Genomic DNA, 11,707 nt, shown 5'->3' on the forward strand with positions numbered 1-11,707 from the left:
ACCCAGAATCCTTGGGGGGTGGAGCAGCCAGGGAGGGCCAATTGTGAGCAGTAAAACGGCCGATAGCAAAATGACTGAGCACTACATCCTGCAGGGCTGCTCTCCTCTCAAAATTACAGACTCCTGAAGCTTTTGATCATTTAGCCAGCTCTAGCTGTCAGAAACAAGTTTCTCCCGCCTCCAACACAACTTCAGACTTTCTCATGACAACTTTTATACATTTCTGGCTATAATCAGTTCTTCTCTCTCCACTGATTTCAAACCTCCAAATAGGTCAGCTTTTCAATCACACACACACCCCTTTGGCTGCTTGGATCCAGTAACCAGCTGGTGTGCGGGGGGGGGGGGGATTTGCTGCTCACCTGTTAACTGCATCAGCAGCTGCAGTTGCATTACTTCCACTATCTATATGCATCATTTTTCGCTAATGTTTCTTTTATTTAGAACTGACAGTTTGATTGTCATCCACTGACCAGGAATGAGATTTCTATATTAATGCTTCAATATTCCCTTTATTCTTAGAACCATCCCCATTTCTATCACCTCTTATTAACACCTGATCAGACTACAAAATTAATGTCAGTCCTTGGAACTTCAAAGTTCAGGAGGAAATTAACTCTGCATGTTGGCTGGGGATACAATATTCATTCTACCTCTCTGCTCTATTAATTCCATTCCAACATTACTTTCCCAAGTCAGGAGTGGACTGAAACTCTGTAAGTCAATACTCTTTTTTTTCCCTCTTGAGTTATTGCTAACAGAAGCATGTTCAGTGTCACTATATGAAGCATTTTTACCTTAAATGCAGCCTTTGAGGCATTTGTGGACATTTACCTGGATAAAGAAACTTAAGTGAAACAGGACTGAATGCAGTGGGATGTCAGGTTCTTTTGAAGAGAAAAACTCCCTGTATTGCAGAATAATGTATGAGACAAAAGGTAAAGGTTCCCTTGCTCGAAAGCCAGTCAAATCCGACTCTAGGGTTGTGGTGCTCATCTCCGTTTCAAAGCCGAAGAGCCAGCGCTGTCCGAAGACGTTTCAATGGTCATGTGGCCAGCATGACTAAACACCAAGGCACACAGAACACTGTTACCTTCCCACCGAAGTGGTACCTATTTATCTACTTGCAATTTCTTGCTTTCGAACTGCTAGGTTGGCAGGAGCTGGAACTAGAGACGGGAGCTCACTCCGTCATGCGGCACACTCGGGTCTCGAACTGCTGAACTACTGACCTTCCACAGCCTGCAGTTCAGCGTCTTAACCACTTGAGCCACCGCAAAAGGCAACACAAATTCCCTCTCAGGTCTAAGACTACAACCAAGTCAGCAGCACTACAAGATAGCTAAACCCCCAAATCAGAAATGTGTGCATGGCTGAGGCTCATGGTAGAGCATCTGCTTGGCATGCAGAAAGTCCCCAGTTCAACCCCTGACACCTCCAATTAAAAGGGTGTGGCATTTAGTGATGTGAAAAGACCTGGGGAGCCACTGCCAGTCTGAGTGCACAATACTGACATGATGGCCCAATGGTCTAGTTCAGTATAAAGCAGCTTCATGTATGCATTGCTTAGATTTAGACCGCACTTAAAACTTATCTGCTTCACCAAGTGTGTAACAGTGTTTGGAAAAAAAATGAGGTTTTTATTGTTTGATAATGATTTCTCAGGGTTTTTAAGTCAACTTTGTTTTGGTAACGGCCATTTACTATGGGCATGTAGTCTGATATATGTGCACAGCCTCAAACGAGGTGAAGAGGTTAAAAGAAGACTGAACCATGAGACATGATCAAATCCTTATTTCTCTGAAGAGGTGAAAGGAATCTGAGCTGTCCCATCTCCTCGCTTCCGCCACTGTATTCAGAGAAGGCAAAACCTACCTCTAAGCTGGTTAAAGGTGGTGATGAATTTACTCGTCACAGACTTCAGTTCATTATTGGCCAGAGTGATGAGATGTATCCCTTCAGTGACATGCCTCATGACTTTGTAAAGGGCAATGGGGAAGGTCATCAGTTTGCAATCTGCCAAATCTGCAGTAAAACACCAATGAGGAAAGAGAGGGGGGGGGGAAGGATATGAGTTTCCCAGGGCAAGATGTCTTGTAGTCTAATATGTCACACATTTTAATTGTCTTTTCTTGAAGAGTGAATGCCCATACTGAAGAGAAAGGTCAGCAGCAGTCACAACAAAGTTAGTGTCGTAAAAACCTGTACATCTTTTTTAAAAAACAGCATAAAACCAAGCAATCAAATTTAACTGCACTGAAATCTGCAAACGAGTTCACAGAGATTTAATTTTAAGAAAGTGTTTTTGGAAATCAAGACTGTATTTTCTCTGAAAGAGCCTCTGATATACTGAACATTAATTTGCTAGCTATCCACAAAAAAAATGCCAACAAGTTCAATAATAGATGTTGAATAGTCAGTGATTATTCAGCTTGTCCTGTTGTGTGGGGTATCTCTTGGCTTGTCCAGTCTGAGGATGTGAACAGGATTCCTTGAAGACTGAGACATATCACCTGCTTTTGTACAACAACCCTTGCCACTCCCAGTTGCTTAAATCTCCCAACTAGGGGTGGGAGACAGTAAATGGAAGGGGTGGTCAGCCCGGTCTTGAAGCAGGCAGTGGTGCGTAAACTCCTAAAAAAACCCAGTGTTCTCTCTAAGTTGTGTGTGTGAGCGGCCGTTCATTAACACAGGAAGCCCTGCTCAGCAGCAATTTGGAGCTGTGTGGGGTCTTGCACTGCCCATTGCTCATTTTAAGAATACTGCAGTTATATTCTGCTCATGATATGAACTGCTCCACTGGGGGGGGGGAATTAGCGGGAACATTGCATCTGGACCCAGGAGAGCTGAATAACTACTGTTCAGTCTCAAATGTACCGTACCTGTAATGAACAGTGGTTAATGTGTTAACCCAGTCTGAGAACCTTGTGTGACAGGGGATTCGAATGGAATTCTACAGTTGAATGGCGGTTGAGAGTGACAGTCAGAACCATTAAGTTCAGTTAAGTAGAGTCAAGGACTGAGAGAGGATCCTGAATCAGGGAATTGGGACCAGTAGTCCTGCCCTGAGAAAATAGCTCTTTGTAAAAGGGGGTGCTCCCTATCAGGTGTTTAAGAAGGAAAACTGGAACTTGTGTGTATGTTCCTGCCTACACAGAGTTAAATAATTTCAAAACAAAGAGGTTTATGCCTGTTTATTTAAGAAGACAAGAGATGACTGGGGGAGGGGGGACATCACAGAAGGTTATAAGATTATGCATGAGGTGGAGAGAGTTGACAAAGATAACTTTTTCTCCCTCTACCAAATACTAGAACTCGAGGGCATCCAATGAAACTGATGGACAGTAGGTTCAAGGCAGACAAAAGGAAATACTACTTTACACAGAGAATGATTAAAAGGTAGGATTGGCTGCCAGAGGACATAGTGATGGCCACAGAAATAAACAGCTTTAAAAGGAGATTAGATAGATTCATGGAGGATAAGTCTATCAATGACTACTAGCCATGGTGACTGAGGGGAACTGTCACATTCAGAGGCATTAATCCACTGAATTCCAGAGCCAGGAGGCAACACTGGGGAAGGCCTTGGCCTCTGTGCCCTGTTATTGGCCATCCAGAGAAAATGGTTGGCCACTGTGTGAATAGTTACAAGAATGGGCACAGTAATAAGACCAATGAAAAAAGAACTGTGACAATTTAGCGCTTGGTACTATATTCATAAATCATAATATACAATAACAGAAAATAAGTAATATATATAGTGAATGTATATACTGTTGATTCACTTCATCATAAAGCTATGCTTATACCTGTAAGCATAGCTTTATGATGAAGTTAATCAACAGTATATTTTCAATACGTCACCAAGAGAAATGAATTGTTGAAAGAGTTTATGCACACATCCTTGTTCAGAAGAAGATCATTGTCGAAACGGCACACCATTCTGGAGACCACTGTCTACATTCACTATATATATTACTTATTTTCTGTTATTGTATATTATGATTTATGAATATAGTACCAAGCGATAAATTGTCACAGTTCTTTTTTCTTTTTTCATTGGCCACTGTGTGAGACAGGATGCTGGACTAGATGGATTATTGGTCTGATCCAGCGGGGCTCTTATGTTTTTATACTCTCTCTCCATAGTCTTTAAGACCTGTCTATAGAATCAGAGAGCTACTTTATTGTGACAAGTTATGTATTGTTTACAATTATACAAAGTTACTTCATTCCTGTTGCCTGTTCACCTGCCAGGCTCCAAACCAGATACCTACCTGACCATTTCCTCTCAAAAGTGAAATAAAGCAGTTTGTTTTGAATAACTATCAGCCTTTCTTGTGCTATAATCTGACATATAAAAATGAAGGATTTTTCAGTTCCTCAGTTCCCTAGGCCAAGTCATTTTATATCTATATACATCTAAATAACTGAGTGGGACAGACAGCAAAACAAAGAAGAAGAAAAGGGGACTGCTCAGCCAAGAGAGAAAAAAGGGAAGTTGGGGAGAATTATTATAGTATCAGAGTGGTGGTGCAGGCGGTAAGAGATGCCTGCATGTACATCTGGCCGAACAGCTTCGGCTGTTCGAGCCCCACCGCGGCCGGGGTGAGCGCCCGGCCCTATGTCCCAGCTCCCGCCCACCCAGCGACTCGAAAGCCCGTTAAAGGGCGAATAGACTAATGGGTACCTGTGAAGCAGTGGCGACAGCAACAGAGAAAAATGGTGGCTGGCGAGGCAAGGAGAGAGCGAGCGAAGGAGGCCGGACCAACTGGCGCGGAAGTGCGAGTGATCCTGGCCCGGAAATTGAATCACTACAGCCGGAAGAAGGGAACTCCAAAGACCAGCACCAGAAGGACGCCACCAACTACCGCCCACAAGAACAACAACCGAAGATCTGCCACAAAAAGGGTGCCTGGTAGGGTAGTCACCACCCCTGTATGTCTGTGGCCCTTGGTTAGATTCTGTAAATGTGATTACCACCCTCTGTAAGCTGCCCAGAGACCCTTAGGGGTTAGGGCAGGATAGCAAATCGAATAAATAAATAAATATTAAACAAATGGTGGCTGGACAATTTCAGGGATTTCTGAATGAAGCAGTTTGCTTTGATCTGTTACAGTCTAGTTCCAGTCGTGGGACTGAAATGGCCTTGTTGTCTTGGTGGATGACCTGCACTGAGATACTGGACAAAGGGAATGTGATCCTGTTAATCCTCCTGGACCTCTTAGTGGCTTTTGATATCATTGATCATGGTATCCCTCTGGACCACCTTTTGGGGTTGGGAATGGGAGGCACTGTTCAGGGTGGCTTTGGTCGTACCTCCAAAGTTGGTTTCAGAGTGTGGTGCTGTGGGAGAGCTGCTTTCCCCCTTGACTTCTGGATTACAGTGTTCCCCAGTGCTTTTTACTATCTATGTAAAACTGCAGGGAAAGCTCATCTAGAGACTTGGGCTGAGTTGCCACCAATATGCAGATAACACTCAGTTCTATCTCATGCTTCCAGCAGATACCAGGGAGGTTGGAGAGACACTGAACAGGTGCCAGGAGGCAGTTTTGCGTTGGATGAGGGCTAACAAACTGAAACTTAATCCTGGAAAAAGAGGTGCTACTGGGTAGGTGGGGGGTTGACCCAGGAACTGGGATGTCCTGCCAGGGGAGAGGAGATCCTTGATTTGGTCCTAAGTAACACTCAAGACCTGGTGAGAGATGTAAAAGTGATTGCACCGCTTGGGAACAGTGATCATAATGTTGTTGAGTTCAACATTTGTATAAATAGGGAATTGGCCAAAAAGACTCACACAACCACTTTTAACTTTAAAAGGGGTAAATTCTCTGATATGAGGGGACATGTGGGGAGGAAACTGAAAGGAAAAGTAGAAAGGGTCAAAACCATTGGGGAAGCTTGGAAACTATTTAAAACTACGATCCCAGAAGCTCAAAAAAAAAAATATTCCGCAGGTTAGGAAAGGCACAAACAGGTATAGGAAAAAGCCTGCATGGTTAACAAAAACAAAGTAAGGGAAGCTGTAAAAGGTAAAAAGGATTCCTTTAAGCAGTGGAAAGCTAGTCACGGTGAGGCTGATAAAACGGAACACAGGCTATGGCAAATAAAATGCAAGTCTGTGGTCAGGCAGGCAAAAAGGGAATATGAGGAGCATATAGCAAAAAACGTAAAAACCAACAATAAAACTTTGTTCAAATACATTAGAAGCAGGAAACCAGCCAGGGAGGCAGTGGGGCCCTTGGATGACCAAGGGGAAAAAGGAGTACTGAAGGATGATAGGGAAATGGCTGAGAAGCTAAATGCATTTTTTGCCTGTCTCTTCACTGTGGAAGATGAGAAGTGCTTGCCCACTCCAGAACCACTGATTTCAGGAGGGGTGTTGAAAGACCTGAGTCAGATTGAGGTGACGAGAGAGGAGGTCCTAAAACTGATAGACAACTTAAAAACTGATAAATCACCAGGCCCAGATGGCATACATCCGAGAGTTCTGAAAGAACTCAAATGTGAACTTGTGGATCTCCTGACAAAAATATGTAATCTCTCCTTAAAATCAGCCTCCATTCCTGAGGACTGGAAGGTAGCTAATGTCACTCCCATCTTTAAAAAGGGTTCCAGAGGAGATCCGGGAAATTACAGGCCAGTCAGTCTGACGTCGATACCGGGTAAATTGGTGGAAACCATTATTAAGGAAAGAATTAGTAGGCACATAGATGAACAAAACCTATTGAGGCAGACTCAGCACGGTTTCTGTAAGGGAAGATCTTGTCTCACTAACCTGTTAGTGTTCTTTGAGGGGGTGAACAAACATGTGGACAAGGGGGATCCAATAGATATTATTTACCTTGACTTCCAGAAAGCTTTTGATAAAGTTCCTCATCAAAGGCTCCTAAGCAAGCTCAAAAATCATGGGATAAAAGGACAAGTCCTTCCCTATGAGGAAAGGTTAAAGCGCTTAGGGCTCTTTAGCTTGGAGAAAGACAACTGAGGGGTGACATGATTGAGGTTTACAAGATTATGCATGGGAAAGAGCAGGTACAGAAAGAGGTACTTTTCTCCCTTTCTCACAATACAAGAACTCGTGGGCACTCCATGAAATTGCTGAGCAGTCGGGTTAGAACGGATAAAAGGAAGTACTTCTTCACCCAAAGAGTGATTAACACATGGAATTCACTGCCACAGGAAGTGGTGGCGACTACAAGCATTGACGGCTTCAAAATGGAATTAGGCATATGGAGCAGAGGTCCATCAGTGGCTATTAGCCACAAGGTATAGATAGGGGCTCTGGGGCAAGTGATGCTCTGTCTTCTTGGTGCTTGGGGGGGCCAACAGTGGGAGGACTTCTAATGTCCTGGCCCCACTGGTGGACCTCCTGATGGCACCTGGTATTTTTGGCCACTGTGTGACACAGAGTGTTGGACTGGATGGGCCTTTGGCCTGATCCAACATTGGCGTCTCTTATGTTCTTATGTCTCCTGTTCTTCATTGGGTTGTACTCTCCCCTAAGCTTGGGGGAGCTGTTGGAACCATGCCTCCTGTTGGATAAACAGGTGATAGCAGTTGCTAGAGTGCCTTTCCCCAGTGTTGCCTGGTGAGCCAGGCACTGTGCTTTCTTGGAAGGAAAGAGCTTGCTATTGTGGTGCATGGCCTGGTAACATCTAGATTAGACTACTGTAATGTAAAGCTCAAGTACTTTGACCACTAAATGAGAAGGGAGCACTCAGTGGAGACGACCCTGATGCTGGGGAATACTGAAGGTAACTATCATAAACTTGCGCTCTATATTTCTGAGCAATATAGGCCTCCCGACTTAGGACCTCAGTTTATGCAGGGGACTCAACGTTAATTAGGTAGTGTGCTCAGATATTCTGAGTCCCCTTTGTTTCCCCAGGCTATCAGGCTCAGCTTAGGAGAGACGAGGAGGGCACATAAACAGTCTCTACTGCCCAGAGATTCATTCAGACTCCCAGCTTATAAAACATAAAGGTTTAATTGGAGTGGTTAAAACAAATAGGGGGGTTACAAAATAAAATAGACAATAGACAATAGACAAATAGACAAATAACCCTAACTATGCTAGCTACTCTAAACAAATGGTTTGTTGTTCCTTTCTCCCTGGAACTCCACCTCCGTTTTGGCTCGGCTACTTGCTTTAAGGTTTGCTCAGCCAAAGCTTGCTTGCTTGCAGACACTTGCGGTCTTCTAAGCAGCCCTGCACCCGGACTATACCTCACGGTGAGCAGTTCAGGAAGATTCTTGCCGCGGCTCTTGGCTTCCTCAAGGCCACGTGCAGCATTCCTGGCATTCGTCAAACTGTCGCCTTCAGTCTCCTTGCTTGCTTGGAATGCGTAGTCGTGTGTATTCAGGCAAGTTCATGAGTCTTCCTTCATTCCTCCGTCATGAATAATTCTGCCTCTAGGACTGTGTCTTTATCCCTTGATTCCCCAATCCCCATCCTAGACTAATTAGGGATTGCTGCCTTAACCCAGCTGGTTCCCATTTACTTAGATTATAGGACGTACTGATTCTGACTACACTTACAGGCCTTTATCTGAGATGATCCTGCAAGTCAGTATCTCTGGCATGACAGTAACAGAAGAAGGGGATGACAAAGGGATGAGATGGTTAGACAGTGTTACTGATGCAACAAACATAAAATTGAGCAAACTCCAGAGGATGGCGGAAGACAGGAGGGTCTGGCGTGATGTGGTTCATGGGGTCGCGAAGAGTCGGACTTGACTGTGCAACTGAACAAAAAAAATGCATTCTATGTGGAGCTGTCCTTGAATACTGCCTGGAAGCGAGACTTCCAGTCTTGGCGGCGCGAATGGCGGTCGTACTCTCGGGACGCTCCCGGAGACGACTCGCCCATGCGCGGTTGGGGGGGGATCCGCACAAGCGGAGACCCTAAGGAGCCTTAGTTAAAGGCTCCGAACCGAGGCGCACCGGGGAAGTGCCTCTTTACCAGCCTGTTTGGTCGGAAATTGAGGCTTGCCCCATGCCCCAAAGGCCCCGCTGTGGCAGTGCCCCGTATAGGGACTAGCAACGCCACTGGACTTCGCAGAGTGATGAAGCGAAAGAACCTTTGAAAGTGAAAGTGAACGGCTGCAAACTGTGAGTTGCCGATCGAAAGCGCGGAAAAAGATATAAGCGCATCTCCCCCCGTATCGAAAAAGCGCAAAAAAGGAGGGAGGAGGGTGGAACCCCCCCCACTGACTAGACCGGGACTGTAAGCAGAGTAAGGGGGGAGTGAAATTTAAAGAAGTGAGGTTACCTTTTGGGGAATTTGTCAAAGCGAAGAAAAGGGATTGCTTCCCAAGCAGTGCGGCACGGACTTTTTAAAAGTAAACAAACAGCCAAGATGTCGGGGGGCAAAAGGGGCAAGGAGAAGGAAAAGCAAGCGAAGAAGCTAACAGCAACTTCCAGTCCTAGTTCCCGCCTCTCCGGTACGGCTTTCAATCATCAAGAAAGTGAGATGCTTCGCCCTCTGCTGGATCAGATGCAGAAAATCAGCCAAACTTTAGTAAGCATGGAAAGTGTTCTCAGCAGTCAACAGACACAGTTAACAGATACAACCAAGAAAATGGAGGAAATTGCAAAGAAATGTCTGGTATCAACAGAAGATACGCAGAAAATCAAGAAGAAGGTCAGTAAAATGGAAAAGAAGCAAGAAATGCAAGAAAATAAGTTACTGATGTTACAAATGGAAAAATCAAACTTGACTCTCCGGTTTCAAGGAATTCAAGAAGTGGAAATAGAAGATCTCAGAAGTATATTAACGGAAGCGTTGGCACCACTGATGGCCAGTGAAGCGGATAAATTAAGCGAAGAAATGGATCTGATATACAGATCCTATTCTAACTTTACAAAGAAAAATAATCTGCCAGCTGAAGTGGTTGTCAAATTTACCAAACAACGTGTTAGAGATCAGATTTTGAAAGCGATGTCAGCAACACCCTTGAAGATTGGAGAGCAAATCATAAGGATTTTAAAAGATGTACCATTTGAAATTCGACAGAAGCGGAAGGCATATAAAGGACTGACCATATTCTTGCAAACCCGTCAAATTAATTACAGGTGGTTGATTCCAGAAGGACTGGTATTTAAGTTTAAATACAAAAGAGAGAAGATTGACTCCATTTTCAAAGCACAAGAATTTTTGAAGAGACACGCCAGCTCAGAGGAGGAAGCAAAACTCGCTAAGTGGAAAGTTTTTAGTAGCGACGAGGACAGCAATCCGGAAGGAGGAGACAAAGAACCGGAAGAAAAAGGAGCAGCAGGAGGTGTCTCCTATAATCTAAGAGAGAAGAAATGCAGACGCCCCAACACCTGATAAACTTTTGAGAGTGCTGCAATGGACAATACTAATATTAACCCAAAAGGACTTTACTAATCTAACTAATTTTTTTTATCTTTGACAGGTAATGAAGCAAGAAGATTGACCGCTCATGGTGGAAGCTATGGACTGTACTAATACTAATAAAAGATTAATATACTAATTTACTCATCACTCACCACTTTTCTTAACCCCTCTATATACCTTCCCTTTTTTTCTGAAAAATTTAAAGCAATAAAATTCTCTCCTTTTTAGGAGAGTTTAATTTAAAAAAAAAAAAGACTGCCTCCAAGCTACAGTTGGTACAGAATGCAGCAACGAGAATGATGACTAGAGTGGGCTATAGGGGCCGTATCACTCCAGCCTTCACCCATCTACACTGACTCCCAGTTTGCTTCCAGGCCCAATTCAAGATGCTGTTACTGACTTTTAAAGCCCTGTACTGCTTCAGGCCAACATACCTCAAGGACTGCCTACTCCCATACAAACCCACCAATCCATTGTGGTCATTTTTGGAGGCCCTACTTCAAGTGTCCCACCATCTGATGCTAAACAGGCGGCAATCCAAGCCTTCTTTGGGGTTGCCAGTCCCTAGCTGGCAGTGGGCTCCTCCCTGCTGGCCGGAAGGAGGGAATTCCCCCCCCCCAAAGTGTACATTGAGCGATGTGCCTACATCACCTGGAAGTGACTTAGGCACATTGGTGACGTCAGGGGGGTGATGCTCTGGTTTTTGGGCAAAACTCTAAGGTTTGAAGTTGATTTTACCAGAGAGTTTTCCCCAAAACCAGAGCATTGCCCCTGACATGCCTATGTCACCCAGACGTGATGTAAGCATGTGTGCGATATCACTTCCGGTGACATCAGCATGTCGGGGGCTACACTTCCAGCTCTCTGAGAGTCCCCCCCCCAATCCTTCTGTCAGTGAATCAAAGAGACATGGCAACCCTAGCCTTCTTGGTTGGGACATCAAAATTTTGGAACTTCCTCCCCAGGGAGATTCATCTGTTTCCCGTGTGCCTTGGTGTTTAGTCATGCCGGCCACATTACTAGCAGGTGAAGGCTCTTTTGTTTGGTTTGGTGTTCCCCTTCTTACTTTACTTATTTTAAAAGAATTATGAAGCAAGAATGCCAGCAGGGGGTTGGGGCTATCCAGTGTTTTGCATGGAGTGTCACATGTATGACTATCTGCCCACTGGACAGAAGTCTTGGGTGTGTGCTCAGTGCAAGGAGCTCCCGGTTCTCAGGGAACGTGTTTGCTCCCTTGAGGCCAAGGTGGCTGACCTGGAGAAGCAGAGACAGTCAGTTAGGCACACAGAAAAGACTCTCGGGGACTTGATAGATATGTCCCACTCTGGATCTGGCAGCCCCGCC

The 11,707-nt window shown here is 44.7% G+C and overlaps 1 long non-coding RNA gene across 1 annotated transcript in view; it reads right to left on the minus strand.

Moving 5' to 3' along the window:
* Positions 1-1,883: 1,883 nt before the first annotated feature.
* Positions 1,884-11,707, minus strand: part of LOC107119784 — a 38,959-nt gene continuing 29,135 nt past the window's right edge. Inside the window, exon 3 of the long non-coding RNA XR_001482808.1 lies at positions 1,884-2,025. This is a non-coding gene — a long non-coding RNA (uncharacterized LOC107119784). The remainder of the gene's footprint in view (positions 2,026-11,707) is intronic.

Source organism: Gekko japonicus, unplaced genomic scaffold, assembly GCF_001447785.1.
Source record: "Gekko japonicus isolate JY-2015 unplaced genomic scaffold, Gekko_japonicus_V1.1 scaffold1094, whole genome shotgun sequence".
NCBI lineage: Eukaryota > Metazoa > Chordata > Lepidosauria > Squamata > Gekkonidae > Gekko > Gekko japonicus.